At 46.3% G+C, this 20007-nt stretch overlaps 1 pseudogene; it reads right to left on the bottom strand.

The window, feature by feature from the left end:
- Window positions 1-8829: 8829 nt before the first annotated feature.
- LOC129535396 (U2 spliceosomal RNA) lies at window positions 8830-8947 on the bottom strand (annotated as a pseudogene).
- Between the last annotated feature and the right edge of the window lie 11060 nt (window positions 8948-20007).

Genomic DNA, 20007 nt, shown 5'->3' with positions numbered 1-20007 from the left:
CCAGGCTGCGGGTAGGGGATTGTAGGCCTCTGGAAGGGTTTTTGTTATTAGTGTTTAATGAACATCCGGTGTCACGGCCATGTAATTACTTCTTGATGACAACTTAGAGTTTTCACGCTCAAGGCTCTTCTGGGTTCACGGAGTTTTCGAGCAGAACCTTTCCGCACCAACAGCTCTGAACAACCTTCAAAGGCAGAGCGGACTCTCTTCTCTCCTCTCTCTACCCAGGCCCTCAACTTAGTGGTTTCTCTCTGTGCCCTTCAATATGGTGGTGGGGTGTGCATGCAAATTCAAGTCGCCAAGAGCCTTCCCCAGGGAACCAGCTGGCTCTCTACAGGAGGGGGGTGGGTAAGCCATGAGAAAATGTTGTTTCTGGCAAAGCTGCCATGGATTTCAGGCAGGAGTCTGGTCTGAGCAGGAGAGATCATGGAGCCAGAGAAGGATTTACGGCTTCTCCACAGCCCTTGGGTGTCCACAAACATCTCTAGGGTGAATGCAGCCACACTTGTGGGAAAGCGTGGGAAAGGATACCGGGAAGTTTCCTCAGGTGAGCCTCCAGAAAACACATGTGTGACAGGTGCTCAAGGTATTAGGGGGGCTTCCCAGGTGGTAAAGAATCCACCTGCTAATACAGGAGACACGGGTTCAGTCCCTGGGTCGGGAAGATCTCCTGGAGAAGAAAATGGCAACCCACTCCTGTATTCTCTCCTGGGAAGTCCCATGAACAGAGGAGCCTGGCAGGCTACAGTCCATGGGGTTACAAAGGGCCAGACACAACTTAGCGACTAAACAGCAACAACAAGGTATTAGGGAATTAGAATGACTGTTGCAGGGGGCAAAGCCCCCACCCCAGCACGGCCACTGAGAGAGGCCTCATCTGGACAGCTCTGTCCACACCTCACAAAACTCCCTCCCCTGCTGCCTGCTTGCTCAGACATTCCTGGCACAGCTTTCTCGATGTGGGACTTTATTTTGTAAATTCATTTCTTTTGGGATTTGTCTGGGAGGGAAAATTCATTCCTGTGTTCCTGCGTCTTGTCAGTGGAGCTTAGGCAATCAAAGACATGAGCCCTTTCCCAAGAGGGGCAGAAGAGGGTAATTAGACTCAAACTTCTGTACCACACATGTGGACCCAGCTCCTCAGTCCGCCTGTCCAACACTTCTAAGCCTTATGCCAACTGGAGTCACAGAGGAGCCAGGGTTTTCCCTCCTGTTTTCATCCTCTCCACAATCTGGGGTGCCCCCTTTCCCTCTCGGCCACTTAACTCCCCCTCCACCCCAAAAGGACCCAAGACTTGGAATAATCCCTCTTTTCTCACTTCCTAAGAAAGAATCCTTCCCACCCCCGCAGGAAGAACCCTGGAGTAGGAGTTAGGAGAATTCAGTCCAAGTTTCAGCTCTGCCCATCACACACACTGTGACCTGGAGTTGGTCCCTTGTTCTCTCCATGCCTCAATATCCCCATATATTGGAGGGAGAGATGGAATTTGAGCAGAAGCTATAAAATCAAATAGCCAGAAAAACCAGGCAGATGGAGAGCAAGGATCAGGTGAGCTTAGAAAATGCCAGCCCAGCATCCCTTAATAGGAAAAAATGACTTCCTAGGGGAATTCTGGGTTAAGGACTAATAGGGAGAGCAGTAGATAGTGCCAGGAGCCCTGATTGGAAAGCTTGTCCCCTCCAAGTTTTGCCATTCAGCATGAGGGTGGGCTCGGGCAAGTGGGTTGTCCTGGCTGAGCCTCAGTCTCCACCTCCGTGAAATGGGGATAATAGCACCTATCTTACAGGGCATCTGGGAAACAAGAGAAGGAGGCAGCAGAGCTGAGCTTGGTGCCTGGCACACGACAGATACATTACCCCTTGTTTCCCAGTGGCCATGGTGGTGAGCCAGGGGTGATTAGTTTGGGACAAGCAGTGTCCCAGCATCTCATTTAATTCCCAGTCAGCGTTCACTGGGTGTGACCCTGGGCCAGGTCCTATACTGGGTGCTGGGACACAAGGTGAGAAAGGGCGGGCCCACTGAGGGGAACTCATAATCTAGAGGCAGCTGCCTTCTGACCTCGGTGGGTGTGAGGTTCACCCATCACAGATGTGTGCCCTTCATCACCTCAAATCAAAAGGCATATGGGAGGGCAGGACGCTTGGTCCAGAGTTATTTTACCAACAAGCATGTTGGTCATCTTGGTTGACATCAGCAAAGAACTATTAGCAGAAGGCTTGGAAGGACCCCAGGGGACTGGGGTGGGGATGGGGGCTTGAGGTGGACTCAGGCTGCAGAGACAAAGCATTTCCTTAGGTACCAGTTCACAAAGAGATCCCTGCACAGATTTCGAAAACAAACTTCCAGTTACCAAAGAGGAAACGTGTGGGGAGAGGGATAAATCAGGAGCTGGGGACTGACACATAGGCATTACTATATATAAAATAGATAACCACTCATAATCTACTGCAGAGCACAGGGAACTCTACTCAATATTTTGTAATAACCTATATGGGAAAAGAATCTGAAAAAGAATGGACATATGAATAACTGAATTGCTTAGCTATATACCCGAAACTAACACAACATTGTAAATCAACTATACTCCAATACAAAATAAAAATTAAAACAAACTAGCAAACAAACAAAAACCAGAGAGAGCTTTGTGACTTGACACTGTCCCCAGGGCCAGAAAGCTTCCTCTAATCTAAGGCTGTCCACAGTCCTCCAGCCAGCCCTGCGGGGGGAGGGGCAGTCATGAGACTCCGCTGAGAACAGGGAATGAAGCAGCAGAGAGATGATTCCAGGTTGTCCAATGCTACTCAGCTGCCACGGAGTGGCCCAGAGAGTCGAATCCAGGTTTGCACTCTTTTTCTACACTTCACAACAGTGCCAGGGAGAGAGATTTCTGCCACAGGGCTCAGATGACCTTCTCTGGGGGTTCCTGATCAGCTGCCCCAGGATGGAGAGAGGGAGGCCAGCCAGCGAGGGCTCTGAAGGGGTCTGGCAAGAGATTAATTTTTCTGTCTGAGGCCTGCAGGCTGTCTGGAAAGCTGGAGTTCCTTCCTCCCTTCCTTGGTGATTGCCAGCCCTGACTGTTACGGTGACCTTGGCAGGTCACTTCAGCCTTCCGAATCTATGGTCCTAATATGCACCAGGCTCTGCTCAAAGTACATTGAGGGTACAGGGTGAGCTAGACAGACAGACGTGGACTCCAGCTTCACGGGGCAGCTAACCTATTCTGGAGGCCTCATGGACCAAGCAATGCTTGCACTCAGACGGACAAGATAAGAAGCTGTAAGCCACATTCAACAGGAGTGGGCAGGGCAGAGGCTCCATTCTGGGAAGAGGCAGAAATGAATTTACCAGGCTTACCATGAAGCTCCGAAGCTTAAGCTCTAGAGCCCCTCACTTGCCAGATGCCTTCCAGTGACCTGGGAAAAGCCCAAGCAGGACACATTCAGGATCACATGCTGACGCAGAGTTTGCCAAAGTAAGCTAGTTTAACTGCAGCTGATGAAGAATGTTGCCTCTTTACTCTTTGACATCCCCCTCGGTCATACTTCCCCTCATTTGGGTGTCACTGGCACGGCAGTGGCATTTTTGGGGATCTAGCTAAGGGGAAGCTGTCCCAGAATGCCACATCGATGAAAAATAAAACTCAGAATAAATCATTGCTAAGAGGACATTGGACATGAGTTTGGGTGAACTCCGGGAGTTGGTGATGGACAGGGAGGCCTGGCGTGCTGTGGTTCATGGGGTCGCGGAGAGTCGGACACGACTGAGCAACTGAACTGAACTGAACTGAACTGAAGAGGACATTAGCAAAAAACTGCTTAATAGGCAGCATCTTAGTCAAAGGGTTTTTAAGATGAGTGATCAAGGAAACATGAAAAGTCCTGAAATCTTACAGCTCCCCTATGAAAGAAACTTAATACATGTTTTTCTAAATTTGACAACAGTCCTAAAAACTTATGACCTCATCTATAATGAGTTGTGAAGTTGGGAAGAAACTTTTCTAAACTATGAACATTAAAAAAAAAATCTTTTGTTCAACTGTGCTAGAGAAAAGACTAAATGCTCTTATTTTCTCTAAAGAAAATGACACTACAAACTCAATGTCACATGAAGAGGTGATCCTAAAAGCATACAGCCAAAACTCAGGAATAAAAAAAATTTTATGGATGTGTAAGAGGCAATAAATAGAAATATTATTCTTTTTCTACATATTGTCCAGGGTCTCTCGGCTTGTTAAAAATATTCATCTGTTTGGTTGCACCGGGTCTTAGTTGAAGCAGACAGACTCTTAGTTGTAGCCTACGAACTCTTTGGGGCCTGTGGGATCTAGTTCCCTGACTGGGGATCAAACCTGGGCTTTCTGCATTGAGAGCAGAGTTTTAGCCACTGGACCACCAGGGAAGTCCCTGTTTATCATCTTCTAAAAATATGTTGTGATTTTGTTTCTTGTTCTAAATATTCACATTCTTATCTGATTTTGTCTTCTTTTTTCTTGAAGAAGGTGTCCCAGCTTTATAAGTTTCAGGTCCACAACACCTGGCTATCCTCTTATGGAGAGGGTAAGGCATGTGCAAAGGCCCAGTGGCAGTGAGGGGAGAGCTGGGCTGTGGTTGAGAAATAGAATCACAGAGAAGACTGGATGGGGGAGGGGCGCATACTGCCTATAACCCCGACTTGACTTCTCACTGACTGTGTGGCCAAAGACGGAGGAAGCCTTGGGACCCTGATCCAAAGAGACCAAAGCAAGGACCTCGTAAGTCATTTCCTCCACCTCCTACCAGTGCAGGGATCCTCTTCTTGACAGCTGCCTACTGAGCCTTACCTCTGCACACTTCCTGAGTTGGGGAGCTCACTTCCTCCCCCAAATCTGATACTACCACAGGTCAAAACTCTGGTTGCTAAACTTCCTTCAAGTTGACCCCTGTCTGTGCTTCCTTCTTGGGTTGTCTTCTTCCCTAGTGTCCCCAGAAATAACTGGTTGCTTCTTCTCTTTATAGCACTGCAGACACGTGAGACCAGTGTTCAAGTCTGTTCCTGCCCAGGATTACCTGGCTTCCTTCAGAGATTCTTCCTATGACTTGACTTCTAGAGATTTTCCCACCCATTATGTCAAAGATTTCTAACCACACATACATATGTGATGATGATCCTAATAGCTGACATACCTTGAATGCTTACTGTGTGCTAGGCTCTGTGCTGGGTGTTGTTTGTGCTTAATCGTTACGACAATCCTGGGAAATAGGGACAGCTATGAAGCCCATTTTACAGATGAGGAAACTGAGACTCAAAGATATTAACCTTTCCAGGTTACATAACATATAGGTGGTATAATCTCCAACTTTAGAGCTCATGCTTTTAATCACCACATGAAGTAGCTGTAAGTAGGGAATTTCAATTTGTATAATATGAGAATAATATTGATTGGGCATTCCTGGTGGCTCAGCTTGTAAAGAATCTGCCTGTAATGCAGGAGACCTGGGTTTGATCCCTGGGTTGAGAAGGTCCCCTGGAGAAGGTAAGGGCTACCCACTCCAGTATTCTGGCCTGGAGAATTCCATGGACTGTAGAGTCCATGGGATCGCAAAGAGTCGGACATGACTGAGCGAGTTTCACTTCACATAATCAATGTAGGTCATTTCATCAAGAAGCTATGACAGTTTACAGTTGTACAAGTGTCAAATAACTAAACTGTAAAATACACAATCCGAAACTTGACAGAATTGAAGGGAGAATTAGAATTCATAATAGTTGAAGATTTAAAAAATATTTCTTTAAATTATAATTATGGTAGAAGACAAAAAATGTACCATATTAACCATTTAAAGTGTATAATTTTGTAGTACTATGCATATTTACATTTTTTCTAAATGATCTCTGAAGTTTTTCACGTTGTAGAGCAGAAATTCAATTCATTAAGCAACTTCCCGTTTCCCCTCCCTCAGCCTCGGCCATCATCCTTCTACTTTCTCTCTCTTATTTAACATACATATGACATACATTTTATTTTGTTGAAGTATAGTCAGTTTACAATGTTGTGCTAATTACTGCTGTACAGCAAAGTGATTCAGTTATACACACACACACACACACACACACATCTTTTTTCATATTCTTTTACATTATGGTTTATCCCAGGATATTGAATACTGTTCCCTGTGCTAAACTGTAGGTCTTTGCTGTTTATTCATCCTGTATGTAATAGTTTGCATCTGCTAATGCCCACCCTTCTGCTATGAATCTGACTAGTCTAGGGAACTCATATAAGTAGAGTCATATAGTTCTTTCTTTTTGTGACTGTTTAGTTTCACTTAGCATGTTTTCAAGTTTCATCATGTTGTAGTATGTATCAGAATTTCCTCTCTTTTAAGGCTAAATAATACACCATTGCATCGCTGACTCTGTGGACATGAGTTTGAGTGTACTCCGGGAGTTGGTGATGGACAGGGAGGCCCGGCGTGCTGTAATTCATGGGGTCGCGGAGTCGGACACGACTGAGCGACTGAACTGAACTGAACTGTATGTGGATATGCATTTTGTGTATTCATTCCTGTGTGTACAAATGTCAGTAGCTGGAGATTTTAGTACCTTTTTCCGAGTCATTGATGGGTCAGCTAGTGACGAACGAAACCAGTAGAAACATCATGTGGGGCCTCCATGGTGCTCAGTGGTGAGAAATCTGCCTGCCGATGCAGGAGGCTCCGGTTCAACCCCTGGTCCAGGAAGAGCCCACGTACCTCGGACCACCTAAGCCTGCGCACCACAAGGACTGAGTCTGTGCTCCAGAGCCCGGAAACCGCAACTACTAAGCCCTCAAGCCCCCACCGCAGCCCGCGCACCTAGAGCCGTGCTCCACTACAAGCAAAGCCACCGCAATGAGAAGCCCACACAGCGCAACTGGAGGGCAGCCCCCACTCGCTGCGACTGGAGGGAAACCTGCTTGGCGACAAGACCCAGCACGGCCAAAAAGAAAATAAACAAATGCACATTTAAGAAATGATGGGGCCATCCGGCATCCAGAAACACGGTGTCGATGAACCCACCTGCGGGCAGCAGTAGAGACGCAGACACAGAACAGACCTGTGGACACGCGGGGGAAGGCGAGGGCGGACGAATGGAGAAGCAGCACTGCAACACACGCATCACCGCGCGGAACAAGCGGCGATCCGCTGGTGACCCCGGAGCCCAACCGGAGCCCCGCGACAGCCCCGAGGGCCGGGCTGGCCGGGCTGGGGGGGAGGTTCAGGAGGGAGCGACAGGTATACCTACGGCTCATTCATGCTGGTGAATGGCAGAAACCAACACAACATTCCAAAGCAATTATCCTCCAATTAGAAATAAACAAATTAAGAAAATCTCATGGGGACTTCCCTAGTGGTCCAGTGGCTAAGACTCTACACTCCCAATGCAGGGGACCTGGGTTCAATCCCTGGTCAGGGAACTAGATCCTGCATGCCACAGGCAAATAAACAAATAATAAATACTTAAAAAACATAATGATCTAGATAATATCAGCAACTACCTTGAGCTAATTGATACTTATGGTTCATTAAAACCAACGACTTCTCTTCAAGTGCATGTGGTACCTTCACCAGGGTAGAAGTATGCCCTGCCTTAAGCCAGTCTCACTATATTTCAAAATACTGAAATCTTACAGAATGTTCTGTGATCACAGTGGGATGGAATTATATATTAATAATGATATATCTAAAACAAACCCACATATTTAGAAATTACACATTTATAAATAACTCTAGCACCCAAGAAGAAATAATTAAGAAAATTAAAAATATTTCCAACTAAGTGAAAATAAACAAACAAAAGTATATCTTCACCTGTGGGATGCATCTAAAGCAATGTCTAGGAGAATTTTTAGCTTTAAATGCTTTTGTTGGAAAAGAATAAAATTCTGATACTCTGGCCTTTATGGAGAGTCTCTCAAATACCCTCTAATAAATCTCTCCTGTTCAAACTAGCTACAGTGATTTCTTTTGTTTCCAAGTAAGAATTTTGGTTGATCAAGTAATTAGTACCAGGAGTGGGACTCATGATGATTAATCTTATGTGTCCACTTGGTTGGGCTCTGTTGTCCCGTTGTTTGGTTAAGTATGCTGCTGCTGCTAAGTCACTTCAGTCGTGTCCGACTCTGTGGGGGCCCATAGACAGCAGCCCACCAGGCTCCCCCGTCCCTGGGATTCTCCAGGCAGGAATACTGGAGTGGGTTGCCATTTCCTTCTCCATTGGTTAAGTATAGATGTTGTTAAAGGTATTTTATCGATGTGATTAACATTTACAACCAATCGGCTTTAAATGAGGAATGTTACCCTCCATAATGTAGATGGGACTCCTCCACTGAGCTGAAAGTCCTAAGTGCAAGAAATGAGTTTTCCCAGAGAAGAAGGAAATCTGCTCCAAGACTGCAACATAGACCTTTCTCTCCCTTTCTCTCTCTCTCTCTCTCTGTGTCTTAGTGAGGCAACTAAGATGCCTAATTCTTCCTGATCACCAAGTCCTCTTAGCATGATATCATCAATAAATTGGACCAGCGTGGTGCTCATGCGGCAGTGAGATAGACACACTGACCTAATAGTAAAGAAAGGGGTGAAGGTGAACCACTCTCCCTGCCAATGAAATCAACCTCCTCTGGGGCAGGAGAAAGAGCCCTGAGTGTGATTTTGCTGATTCTGTAACATTGGTAAGTCGCTTTCCTTCTCTGGATCGTAGTTTTCTCATCTGTAAACTGAGAGGGCTGGATAAGACAACCTCCAAAGACCCTGTTTTTCCTTCTAATCCTGAACTTCTGCCAATGATCAGAGCTTCCTGTCTCGCCAGCTGTGGGATGCTGTCCAGTCTACTAATCTCACTCCTCCTCAGTCTTCTTCCATGAGAAATATGTTACACTGGTAAGAACAAATACTACACTTGATCTTAGCCAAAAGGCCAAGAAGCGATTCCTTGAGAAATATAGTTAATAACCTACTGTCTCTCAGCGTGGCTGTGCAGCTGAAATGCAGCCCCAAGGCAGTAAGCACCGTGATTAAGGGCACTGACTTTAGCTGTGGTCCAAAATTGACTTTGAGTCAAAGACCCACCACCGCTTGGCCGAGTGAACACCTTGGGCAACATTCTCCTCTGTCAGCCTCAGTTTCCTTATCTGCTAGATGAAGACAATAGTACCCACCTCAAAGGATTGCGTGAGGATGAAATGAGATCCTGGTTGTGAAGTACCTGTCATATCTTAGGTGTCTGATGAGTTTTGGGCCTCTTCTCTGCCTGAATCCACATGCTCATTATCTTTCAAAGCTTCAGTTCCCTCGTATATGAAATGGAAATAGGGAATCCTCATTACAATCACAGGAACTTCACACATGGCTTGAACCCACTGAATGCTCCTGCTAGACAAATACAAGTTTCAATTGTCTTTTCCACTAGGAACACAGGCATAAAAGGACTCTGTTGGATAACAGATGCATCTAGGTAAAGGACACACACTCAACTTCCTTAAGCACTAAGGGGGCCAGGAATGGGACAGAAGAGCAGAGGGTGGCACCTGGAACTGGTTATTTGGAGCCTCTGGCATCCTACTGCCCCTTGGGGCTCCCTCTGGGAGGAGAGGCATCTAGTCAGCAGCAAAGAGAGACCCCCAATGGGAAAGGCATCAGGGCTGCCCACCCTGCAGCCCACCCCAGGCCCAGCTGACTCGGGAAGGCGAGGTCAGCTGTCACCAGATATCTGACCCCACGGAGGCCCCGCCAGCCTCAGCTGGTCCATGCTGCAGGCCCGGCCACATCTGGTAGCGATGATCTCAGAGCAACGATCTGTGGACGCAAGACACGTGCAGCCTGGGGCAAAGTGGGGGCCGGCCTGCAGAGGCAGTCCCTCCCCCCCAACCCCACCCCTCCTGATCATCCATCAGGAAGCTGGGCCCCCAGCTCTCAGCCCATTATAATAACAGCCATTCTCCCACACACGGTTCACCACACAGGCTCCGCCGTGGGCCTCAGCGGACCCTCCTAAAGGCCTGCAAGGGAGAGAGGGGGAGGGCAGAGAGAGAGACTGGGCAGATGACCAACTTCACCTTACAGGCGAGGAAACCGAGGCCCAGGGAGGGCCAGTTTATCTGTCTGCCTCCCACTGGACTATGAGCAACTTGAAATGAAGGATTCGATCCTGCTCATTCCGTCATTCATTCCAGGCAGAGTAAATAGCGAATGCAAAGGTCCTGGGGCAGGAATACATTTGGTACCTTAGAGAATGATTTCAGTCAGCAAATGAGAATTACAGGAAATGAGCTAGTGAAGTGGGCACTGGCCAGACCATGCAAGGCCTCATACAACATGGAAAGGAGGCTGGCTTTCATTCTAATTGCCAAGGAAATCCCTGGAAGGTGTCAACTCTGAGAACAGACACGGAGAAGACAACAGCCAGTCAGCCAGGTCTGTTCTCATTGTCTGGTGTCAAAAGTGAGAATCAGGCAGTTAAATGTCCAGTCACAGAGCGTGACCCATGCCATGCTGGGGACCCAGGGGGGTGGCAAGAGAACACGGGGCCCTGCCCCAGCCCAAGTGGCCAAGAGTCCTTCCCAGGAAAAGAGGCATTTCTGCTGAGACTGATGGCTGACCCAGAGTCAGCTGGTTTGAAAGAGTTGCAGGAAGGGACATTCCAGGCAGAGGGGACAGTAAGTACAAATGCCTGAAACAAGGGAAAGCCCGGGGCTTTAGGGGACCCTAAGAAGAGGTCAGTCTTCATTCCAATCCCAAAGAAAGGCAATGCCAAAGAATGCTCAAACTACCGCACAATTGCACTCATCTCACACGCTAGTAAAGTCATGCTCAAAATTCTCCAAGCCAGGCTTCAGCAGTATGTAAACCGTGAACTCCCAGATGTTCAAGCAGGTTTTAGAAAAGGCAGAGGCACCAGAGATCAAATCACCAACATCCGCTGGATCATGGAGAAAGCAAGAGAGTTTCAGAAAAACATCTATTTCTGCTTCATTGACTATGCCAAAGCCTTTGACTGTGTGGATCACAATAAACTATGGAACATTCTGAAAGAGATGGGAATCCCAGACCACCTGACCTGCCTCTTGAGAAACCTGTATGCAGGTCAGGAAGCAACAGTTAGAACTGCACATGGAACAACAGACTGGTTCCAAGTAGGAAAAGGTGTACGTCAAGGTTGTATATTGTCACCTTGCTTATTTAACTTATATGCAGAGTACATCATGAGGAACGCTGGGCTGGAAGAAGCACAAGCTGGAATCAAGATTGCTGGGAGAAATATCAATAACCTCAGATATGCAGATGACACTACCCTTATGGCAGAAAGTGAAGAGGAACTCAAAAGCCTCTTGATGAAAGTGAAAGAGGAGAGTGAAAAGGTTGGCTTGAAGCTCAACATTCAGAAAACAAAGATCATGGCATCTGGTCCCATCACTTTATGGGAAATAGATGGGGAAGGAAACAGGGGAAACAGTGTCAGACTTTATTTTTTGGGGCTCCAAAATCACTGCAGATGCTGATTGCAGCCATGAAATTAAAAGACGCTTGCTCCTTGGAAGGAAAGTTATGACCAACCTGGATAGTATATTAAAAAGCAGAGACATTACTTTGCCAACCAAGGTCCGTCTACTCAAGGCTATGGTTTTTCCCGTGGTCATGTATGGATGTGAGAGTTGGACTGTGAAGAAGGCTGATCACCGAAGAATCGATGCTTTTGAACTGTGGTGTTGGAGAAGACTCTTGAGAGTCCCTTATACTGCAAGGAGATCCAACCAGTCCATTCTAAGGGAGATCAATCCTGGATGTTCATTGGAGGGACTGATGCTAAAGCTGAAACTGCAATACTTTGGCCACCTCATGCGACGAGTTGACTCACTGGAAAAGACTCTGATGCTGGGAAAGGTTGGGGGCGGGAGGAGAAGGGGACGACGGAGAATGAGATGGCTGGATGGCATCACCGACTCTGTGAACATGAGTTTGAGTGTACTCCGGGAGTTGGTGATGGACAGGGAGGCCTGGCGCTGTGATTCATGGGGTCGTGGAGAGTCGGACACGACTGAGCGACTGAACTGAACTGAACTGAAGAAGTTTATTTATTTATTTTTTTTTTACAGTTCATAACTTTTATAAATAAAATAAATTAAATGTACAGTGAATAAATTCTATGAAATATTTCAATATTTCTGCAGGTTTAGTAACATCATAAAATACATTTCAACTAAAATTCACAAATCTAAAAACCTGTTAGGCATTTTTAGGCGTTTTAAGATGGAAATGAAGACCAATGTTACATCGTAATATGCCAATTACAAATAGTACTTCAAATAGCAAATACTACAGTTTGTCCCAAACTTTAAAAACTATTCATGAACTCAACACTGAACTATTGATGGCTATGAGAATTGTTTCCTAGCCTTTTTGAAAATTTCAACCCATTTACGTTTAAGGTAATTATTGATAAGTATGATCCCGTAGCCATTTTCTTTATTGCTTTGGGTTCAAGTTTATACACTCTTTCTGTGTATCCTGTCTATAGAAGATCCTTTAGCATTTGTTGGAGAGCTGGTTTGGTGATTCTGAATTCCCTCAGCTTTTGCTTGTCTGTAAAGCTTTTGATTTCTCCTTCATATTTGAATGAGATCCTTGCTGGGTATAGTAATCTGGGCTGTAGGGTATTTTCTTTCATCACTTTAAGTACGTTTTGCCACTCCCTTCTGGCCTGAAGAGTTTCTGTTGAAAGATCAGCTGTTATCCTTATGGGAATCCCCTTATGTGTTATTTGCTGCTTTTCCCTTGCTGCTTTTAATATTTATTCTTTGTGTTTGATCTTTGTTAATTTGATTAATATGTGTCTTGGAGTATTTCGCCTTGGGTTTATCCTGTTGGGGACTCTCTGGGTTTCTTGGACTTGGGTGATTATTTCTTTCCCTATTTTAGGGAAGATTTCAACTATTATCTCCTCAAGTATTCTCTCATGGTCTTTCTTTTTGTCTTCTTCTTCTGGGACTCCTATGATTCGAATGTTGGAGTGTTTAACATTGTCCCAGAGGTCTCTAATATTGTCCTCATTTCTTTTAATTCGTTTTTCTTTTTTCCTCTCTGTTTCATTTATTTCTACAATTATATCTTCTAGTTCGCTTATCCTGTCTTCTGCCTCTGTTATTCTACTGTTTGTTCCCTCCAGAGTGTTTCTGATCTCATCTATTGCATTATTCATTGTATATTGACTCTTTTTTATTTCTTCTAAGTCCTTATTAAATCTTTCTTCCATCTTCTCAATCCTTTTCTCCAGGTTATTTATCTGTAACTCCATTTTGCTTTCAAGATTTTGAATCATTTTCACCATCAAAATTTGAAATTCTTTATCAGGTAAATTCCCTATATCTTCTTCTTTTGTTTGTGTTGGTGGGCAATTATCTTGTTCCTTTACTTGCTGGGTATTTCTCTGCCTCTTCATCTTGCTTATATTGCTTTGCTTGGGGTGGCCTTTCCCTCTTCTTGCAGTTTGTGGAGTTCTCTTTATTACGTAGTTTCTTCGCTGTGTGTGGGGTTGGACGGGTGACTTGTCCGGGTTCCCTGGTTAGGGAAGCATGTGTCAGTGTTCTGGTGGGTGGAGCTGGATTTCTTCTCTCTCCTTTAGAAGACAATGGGCTGCTTTTCTGGGAGCCTGATGTCCTCTGCCAGTATTCAGAAGTTGTTTTGTGGACTTTACTCCGCGTTCAAACGTTCTTATGATGAATTTATGGGGGAGAAAGTGGTCTTGCCATCTTATCCCTCCGCCATCTTGTTCCTTCCTCCCCAGAACACTGGATTCTTATATTCCACTTGGTCGTGGAGTATCTCTTCCCAGCTGCTCCAGCAAGGTGCAGCCGCTGTACCTTACCTTGGACGAGGGGTATCTCCTCAAGGCCGCGCCTCCTGCTTTGAATGTAGATCAGCTCCTCTCGGCCCTCCGGTGCCCAAGCAGCCACCGCCTCCTGAACGTGGTACAGCTCCTCTCGGCCACCGCCCTAACCCTGGGCGCGGGGTAGCTCATCTCAGCCACGATTCTGCACGTGGTCGGTTGCGCCGGAGCCGGGCGTCTCCCGCGTCTGCGCCGCCGGAGCCGGGCGTCTCCCGCGTCGAACTGAAGAAGTTTAATATGGCAACACGGCAGATGGCAAGCAGGGGTTGGCCTGGGTGGTGCTGAGGCGAGAGGATGCCTAGCACGTGTCTGCTTCTCTCATTTGACCTTGACATATGACCTCGTCCTATGTCAGGAAGCAGTCTTCTACCACAGGACTTGACTTCTAAGGGCTACTTTGTATCATTCCATTGTACATTCTGTTGCACACTAACCAGTCCCCTGGGGTTGACCATTCAGAGTCTCTCTAGTTTTTTCCTATTATAAACAATACTGTGATGAACATCTTTGTCCATATATCTCAGTACACACGTATTATTATCTCAGTGTAGCAAAGACGGAAGTTGTGGGGGATGACCAGGGCCCAGTCCTGGAGGCCTCTTGGGCAACTCTTTGTTGAGCATCTGGTTAAAGGGCCATAAACAGAGAGATGCTGGGAAAAGGCTCCAGGGAGTGATAAAGAGCCCTGACAATGAACTCTGGCTGCCCAGGCCAGATAAAGACTAGGGCAGAGCCCCAGGCCTTGGGCCCCACGTGTCCTGTAAGCTGCATATTGGTCCAGCTGGCCTGGTGCACCGGCTTGTGACCCCTTCCAAGAAGCAGCAAAAATACTTAAGATGCAGGTCTGAAAAGTTAGCATGCCAGATATGGGGTTCAGAACTTTTGCTCCTTGGGGAGAAGGCCAAGGTTTAGAATTCCTTCCTAATCATGAGTCACCATGCCAGGGACGGGGTCTGTGATGAGATTGTGTCTCAGCCTGTCCTACCTGCTTCCACGTGGGGTTTTTCATGTTTTGATGTGTAGGAGTCCCTCAGCTAGTTTTAGAGGATTTTCCCACAGGAAACAGTTCCATATGTAGCTGGAGATTTGGTGAGTCTGTGGAAGGAAGTGAATTCAGCATCCTCCCAGGCCGCCATCTTGCACCGGAACTGAAACAAAATACTGCAGACTGGGCATGGACCTAAAAATGAGCCTAGATTCAAACCACAGCTCTACCACTAAAGAGCTGAGTGACTCTGGGCCACTTACTCAAACACTCTGAATCTCAGTGTCCTCACTGGTATGATGGGGAAAATAACCTAGATGGTTCTGAAAGTTAAATGAGATTGCCAAGCACTTGGCCCATAGTTCATGCTTTTAAATAAACGACAGCGTATATTTTCATTGTCATCTTGGGTCTCTATCCCTTTTAAAAAATATTATAGCAGTTCTGTTGAGATAAAATTTGCATGCTATACAATTTACTCATTTAAAGTATGTAATTCAGTGGTGTTTACTACATTCATCACAATCAGTTTGGGAACTTTTTCATCATCCCTCCCTCAAAACATCCTGTACCAATGAGGAGTCACTCCTTAGCCACCCCCTCTCCCTGCTAATCTCCCACCCCTCCCAGCCCAAGGCAACCACCAGTTTATTTTCTGTCTTTGTGGATTTGCCCATAAATGGAATCATACAAGATCGAAAGCACACAGCGTCCTCTTGTGACTGGCCTATTTCACTGAACGTAATGTTTTCAAGGTTCATTGATGGTGTAGCACACATCAGCACTTCATTCCTTTCTATTGCCAGGAAATTGTCTATGGTGTGGATAGACCGTATTTAATATATCCATGCATCACCTGATGGACATTTACATTGTCCCCATCTTTTGGCTCTTGTTAATAATGCTGCAGTGAGCATTTGGATGTGGACATATGTTTTCATTTCTCTTGGATATAGACCTAGGAGAGGAATTGCTGGGTCATACGGTAACTCTATTTTTAATCTTTTGAGGAACTGCCAGACTGTTTCCCAAAGCAGCTGCACCATTTTATTTTCCCACCAGTAGTGTGCAAGGGTTCCCATTTTTCCACACCCAGACTGACAGCTGTTATTGTCTGTCTTGTTGAATATAGTCACCCTGGTGGGTGTGTAGAGGTATCTCACTGTGGTTTTGACCTGCATTTTCTTGTTGGTTGTTGTCTCATGTTTTCAATGGAATCCCCTTCATGTCCAGGGACAGATAAATCCTGGGACGTCCCATTCCTAATATGGAAGCACTAACTCATCACAAAGAAAGAAAACAATCTTACAGGTCTGTTATTAACCCACAACGTTTCTTAAAGTGGCTCTTCCATAAATCAACTATTTCCCAGCTTTGGGGGCACTGGGACAATTCTAATTTTCTTCTATTATTTCTAAAATTATAAATTACTGGCCATTCCATGGAAAATGCCCATAATAAGTGAACAAAAGCAGGATAAAAAATACTCAGTTTAATTGATATATATACACCACCAAGTGTGAAATTGCTAGCAAGTGAGAAGCTGCTCACAGCACAGCAATCTCAGCTCGGTGCTCTGTGGTGATTTAGAGGTGTGGGATGCGGGGGCGGGAGGGAGGGTCAGCAGAGAGGGGACATATGTATACACATAACTGATCCATGTTGTTGTACAGCAGAAAGCAACACAGCATTTTAAAGCAATTATACTCCAATTAAATAATAATAATGATAAAGGTACTCTTAAAAACAATCAGTTTAATCATCTAAGCTGAAAACAATGTTTGTTAATCAATCCAAATATGCTTTAAGCACCATCCTGGTGCTAAGGCTTATGTTATCTTACTTATGGACAAAGTCTGAAAAGGAATAGCAAAAACGAAACTACTTTATGGGGGCAGAGAATTAAGAAGTACAAATTACTAGATATAAAATAAGCTCCAAGGATATTCCCTGACAGCTCAGTTGGTAAAGAATCCTCCCGCAATGCAGGAGACCCTGGTTCAATACCTGCATTGGGAAGATCCCCTGGAGAAGGGAAAGGCTACCCACTCCAGTATTCTGACCTGGAGAATTCCATGGACTGTATAGTCCATGGGGTCACAAAGAGTTGGACACAACTGAGCAGCTTTCACTTTCAAGGATATATTGTACAATATGGGGGATATAGACAATGCTTTCGGAGAAGGCAATGGCAAGCCACTCCAGTACTCTTGCCTAGAAAATCCCATGGATGGAGGAGCCTGGTAGGCTGCAGACCATGGGATCGCTATGAGTCGGACATGACTGAGCGACTTCACTTTCACTTTTCACTTTCACACATTGGAGAAGGAAATGGCAACCCACTCCAGTGTTCTTGCCTGGAGAATCCCAGGGACAGGGGAGCCTGGTAGGCTGCTGTCTATGGGGTCACACAGAGTCGGACACGACTGAAGTGACTTAGCAGCAGCAGCAGCAGTAGACAATGCTTTACAATAACTATAAATGGAGCAACAGAGTTGACTCATTGGAAAAGACTCTGATGCTGGGAAGGATTGGGGGCAGGAGGAGACGGGGACAACAGAGAATGAGATGGCTGGATGGCATCACCGACTTGATGGACATGAGTTTGAGTGAACTCCGGGAGTTGGTGATGGACAGGGAGGCCTGGCGTGGGTCGGTCATGACTGAGCGACTGAACTGAACCTTTAAAAATTCTGAATTGTTACATTGTACATCTGTAACTTATATAATATTGTACAGAAACCATACTTTAGTTAAAGAGAGTAACATACTGCTTGTGTTGAGGGTGACAGGAGTTCTGGGTGAGAGATGTCCAACCCTTCCCCACCTCTATTTCCCAGAATAGAACACTGTTATATTACCTTTGTGATGATAAAACCAAGGGAAAAGGAAAAAAAAAAAAACTACTAATCTAAGGACGATAGGAGGAAAAATTTTTGAGCCAGACCCTGTGTGGAATCTCCACACAGCCCCTGGGAGATTATTAGTAATAATAACAGCCAATATTATGGCACGTTCTGTGTGTCTAGCACTGCTCTACCAGTTTGGGACCATTACTGTCCCCATTTTACAGATGAGGAAACTGAGGCTAGGCAGAGATGCCCTTCCACTTTGGTGCTGTTTTTCCACATCACATACACGTGCAAAGCTTCATATGAACTCAGGCTCATATTTAAATCCACACCTGCACCCTCAGACAGGAGCACACATAGCACGGCCAGATACACGTGTGTGCTCACACACATGACGGCTCATATCCAAAGGTGTGTGTACAGAAATACATGCGCACATGTGGGCTCGTTTGCATATATATATGCCATGTGCACACAGCCCATACCCTGGCGGACAAACACCTGTCTGAGAGTGGGGAAGGGTGCAGATAAAGGGGCCAAAGTCCAGCCCTTGCCTCCTCCCCCCATCCTTAAAGGGCCACTGCTAGCAGGGTGTACAGGCCTGGGTAGGGCAGGGACAGGTAGTCCTAGACTCAAAGGGTAGAGCTGACCTTGCACTAGAAACCCAGGGTCACCAACTACCTTCCAAATGGGCTACAGCGACTAAGGGGCCTCACCTGATGGCCAAACCCCCCAACCAGAGGACCCGAACTGAGGGCCCGAGGTGCACCCAACCCTGTGCCAGGGGCTCCAGGGGCCACACAAAAAAGGCATGATCCGGGGCCTCCAGGGCTCCCCAGGGTATTGAGGAGACAAGATTCACATGCAGCCGCCCCTCTGGGAGGCCGCATGGCAGAGTGGTCACCTGCAATCGCTGTAGCAACCGGAAGGCTTAGCATCCTGGTTCTATCACTTCTTGACCATGTGATCTGAGCAAGCTGGTTAACTGATCAGTGCCTCAGTTGTCCTCCCTGTAAATGGGGTAAATTCTAACACCTACCCCTTGGGGTTGTTGCTTAACCAGAACTACCAAAGCCTGTGTTTGTAAAATAAGCTGTTTTGGGCAAAGGAGTGTGAGGACGGAGAGGGGCAGGACAGGCTCTGAGAAGAAAGGAGCTCCTCGGGGTCCCAGCCCTGCGTCCCACTGGCTGGGCAACCTCGGACAAGTCAGACCACAGCTCTGAGCCTCAGCTCCTCCTTTGTAAACGTTGCCCAAGTCACTCTTGATCATCAGACGTGTTTCTGTTGAGAACTCACTATGTATCAGGCATCATGCTAGGCACGGAGAACGCAGCAGTGAGCAAGCCAGGTGGTCCCTGTTTGCCTGGAGCTCGCGGCCTTAGAGAAAGAATAAGGTGGAAACATCTGGTACATAGTAGGGGTCCAATCGGCGTCCCTCCCCTTCTTCCTTTTCTATCACCGTGAAGTCAGTGCGTCCACACTGTACAACATTTGGAGACTTCCCTGGTGGTCCAGTGGCTAAGACTCTATGCTCATAATACAGGGGGCCTGGGTTTGATCCCTGGTCAGGGAACTAGATCCCACATGCCACAACTAAAGATCCCATATGCTGCAACTGAAGAAAAAAAAAAAAAAAACCCACGTGCTGATCCCATGTGATGCCACTAAGACCCAGCACAGCCAAAAACAAAAAACAAACTGCATAGAGTTTGGAGGATACAGAGCAGGGCTGAGGTGGGGAAAATCTATCACCCAGAATCCCGCCACCCCTAACAAAACCCTTAGCTTCATTTTTGGCGATCTTCTTATCCAATACAGGGCTAGGTTCACGGTAAGATGCTCAATACAATGTTCAGATTAATCAACACATTACATTTGTCGTCAGCAGGAAACGGCTGATTACACTTTAGCATATTTACTGACTGTAAGCAACACAAACCATCAAGGCCATATCTTCTCCACAGAGAGGCTTTTCCCTTCTTTGGGACCAGTAACATTTCCATTTTATAGAAAAGGACGCCAAGGCTCAGCGAGGTCAAGTCAAGTGACCAAGGTCACACAGACTAAAACGTGAAGAGCCAGCTGGGAAAGCCAGAGTCTCTTACTCGCACTGTCCTGGGCTGTGGGATGCAGTGAGAAATGGAATTGAGGGCTCTGGGAATGTGAACCAGCAGCCCAAGGTTTGGGGAGCCCTTTTAGGCCAGATGCAACCTGCCCCCATCATTGTTCCAAACATAGAAGCACAGAAAACTACCAGGCTCCAGGCTGGC

Source organism: Moschus berezovskii, chromosome 15 (genome assembly GCF_049115385.1).
Source record: "Moschus berezovskii isolate FMDL1 chromosome 15, NW_MosBer_1.0, whole genome shotgun sequence".
Taxonomy (NCBI): Eukaryota; Metazoa; Chordata; class Mammalia; order Artiodactyla; family Moschidae; genus Moschus; species Moschus berezovskii.
This window is presented reverse-complemented; position numbering and strand designations above follow the sequence as displayed.